This window comes from Haliaeetus leucocephalus, unplaced genomic scaffold (genome assembly GCF_000737465.1).
Source record: "Haliaeetus leucocephalus isolate CR32 unplaced genomic scaffold, Haliaeetus_leucocephalus-4.0 Scaffold450, whole genome shotgun sequence".
NCBI classification, from domain to species: Eukaryota; Metazoa; Chordata; class Aves; order Accipitriformes; family Accipitridae; genus Haliaeetus; species Haliaeetus leucocephalus.
Window position 1 is genome coordinate 15,255,027 of NW_010972886.1, and position 2,693 is coordinate 15,257,719.

Genomic DNA, 2,693 nt, shown 5'->3' on the forward strand with positions numbered 1-2,693 from the left:
TTCAATCAAAAGCTTCTTAGAGCCTCTAGATGAAGAACAAACAGTAATCGAGAAGCTTATATTTCACATGCCAGGAGCTCTGACAACTACGAGGGTAGACCACTTAAAACCATAATTGATAAAGAAATTATACATGTTGATATAGGAGCACAGTTCTTACTTTCTCCATTTTCCAATAATTTTTGTAACTCCTATATTAAATAACTCAAGAATCAGGTATCAAAGGGATTGTTCTTTTTAAGTTAGTCTATTATCTTCTACAAGTGCCATTTTGTACTGTAAACTATAGCAACCTGTAAAATAAGTCATTTGGCAAACAGTAGTCTACAGGACTACTATGGACAACTTAAACCTTTCCAAAAGACCAGTACTAGTACTTCCAGATCTTTGTTGCGCTTCCATTTTGAAAAAAAAACCAAACAACAAAAAACCAAAAACCCAAATAACCGAAAGTTTTGCCCAGTTTCTCAAAGATAACTGCATGCCTAGTTTTTTTCAGTTCAGGAAAGAGATTAAGACAATGTAAAAAAACTTTAGCTTTGTGAGCAAAAGTCAGCATTTCTGAAAGCGTAGATTTCTTTGTTAAGTTTCAAGCTGAACACACACAAGAAAGCACTATTTTTTTTTTCTTTCAAACTGCGCAAAAGGGCTTAAGCATAAGCTTCCCTTCCATACACCAGGCCATAGCACAGGTGAACCCCACCTCACAGTCCTATGAAACAAGTTTCCTTTGGATACCATGTCCAAAAGGACATGCCATTCTACAAATCAAAAGTATCACTTCTACAACAAGTTTCACTGACAGGGTATTGCTGTCCCAAAATCGTAAGCAAAGGGAAAGTTTTGCTTCAGACTAGGTGATGAAAACTGCAAAGCTTGTTCTAGAAGGACATTTAAATACTTCATAATATTATCCTACTCATAGAAATTAATCATTTTTCTAAGTTTTCTATGGCTATTAATTTTTCAAATAAGGAGATATGGTTTTGAAGAAACACATACACAGGTACTGAGTACCTTCACTGCATAAGAGTTTTTCCATATGAAAGCTGGTAAGCACATTCTTCTGCTCCTTCAGGTAGCAATGAGACACACAACCACAGCCTGTTGCGCCTCCGCTGAAAAGCCAGTCTCTGCCCCGAGATCACCCCTGTTCACATCTGGTAGACGAGCATTCCTCACACAGTTCAAGATTTCTCTTATCTGTGGGCAAACCACCCTTGCCTAAACCACACCTTTGAAGGCAGCTGTGAGAGACTGAGGAACACAGTTGCTGCAGCAAGCTAGATACCCCATGAATACAGGCACCGTAGAGGAGGGGGGACACACCACCTTCCCAACCTGCACAGGCCTCGGTAGAGGGAAGAGAACTGCCTGGGTAAGAGGTAAGCCAGTGCCCACCCCTCACCATTACCCATCCTACCCATACAGCCCACACTTCACAGCTGAACATTTAAACACCTGCCGGCCTCGGGACACCAAAGCAGCGCCCCATCCGTGGGCCCACCATCCACCTTGCTGACCGCCCCCGCTCCAGAGGACACCTGCGAGGTAAGGCCCGCCATTGCCACACAGCCCCACGCCGCCCCCTCAAACAGGGCCCCGCCAGGCGACCTCCCCCCGCCCCCCCCCCCCTCAAACGGGGCCCCCCCGGGCGCCCCCCCCCCGCCCCCCCCCCATCTCCTCACTGCACTCTCACGGAAAGAGCGCCTCAGCGGTAACGGGACACCACCCGAAGGGCACCTCCAGCCCTCCCGAGCGGGGCGTAAGTCCCTTCTCCTCAAGGGCCAGCCTCCCCCCCCATTCCCCCTCAGGCACGAGCCCATGACTCTCAACGGCCGCCGCCTGCCCGCGAGCTGCCACTGCCCCGCCCCGCCCCCCTCCACCGCCGCGCGCGCTCTCTCTCTCCCTCAGCAGCCCTAAAAGCCGCACTCAGACACGCGCGTTACGCCGAACCGCCGGCCAACCAGAACGCAGCAGCACCCACACCCGCGGTTTGCGAACTAAAGGCGGGTTCGTCTTTGAGTGACAGCTGGGCTCGGCCTGTCAGCCGGCAGCGGCCCGCCCCCCCTCTGCGCCCAAAATGCTGTTGGAGAGGGGGCGGATCCCCTCTATCTTATCCCCCCCGCCCCCCCCGCGGCCGCTCGCTCCCTCCGCCCCTCCGAGGCGCGCAGCGGATCGACAGGCCCTCCGCCCAATAAGCGCGGAGGCCGCTTGCGCGGCAGCATGGCTCGGGACCAATGGGAGCGGCGGCTGGGCGGAGGCCCGAGGTTTCCAAACGCTCCGCGGCGCCATGGGCTGAAAACTAAACCGAGATGGAATCTCCCAGTCTGAACCGGTTTGAGCCGGTTCCGAGTCTGTGGCATTAGGAGGGGGAGACGCGCCGCGCTCAGTCCCTGCTACCACCGCTGCCTCCGCCGCCGTGCGTGTGACCTGCTTGTAGGGGAGCCCGCAGGGGGAACGGCCGGCGCGACTGAGGGGGCAAAGTTTAGTGCGAGCCGGGGGGGGGTGGGAATGGGGGAGATCTGAGCGCCGGCCAGGCCTAGGGGAGGGCGGCAGCAACAGGAGTAGCCAGAGACCCAGTCCCACGGGCCCGGGCCTGGGCAGCCAGCGACGCGGGAGAGCGAGCCAGGGCCCCGCCGAGCGGAGCTGGGGCAGCCAGGGCCACGAGGAAGGTAGAAGTTCCCCCCCCC

At 54.4% G+C, this 2,693-nt stretch overlaps 1 protein-coding gene across 4 annotated transcripts in view; it reads left to right on the top strand.

Moving 5' to 3' along the window:
- Positions 1 to 2,270: 2,270 nt before the first annotated feature.
- XPO1 (exportin 1) overlaps positions 2,271 to 2,693 on the top strand; it is a 40,518-nt gene continuing 40,095 nt past the window's right edge. For 2 of the 4 annotated variants that reach the window (XM_010574827.1, XM_010574828.1), the window contains exon 1: positions 2,271 to 2,675. The gene's annotated coding sequence lies outside the window, so the exon portion shown is untranslated. The remainder of the gene's footprint in view (positions 2,676 to 2,693) is intronic. The other 2 variants (XM_010574829.1, XM_010574830.1) reach the window with 1 other exon arrangement.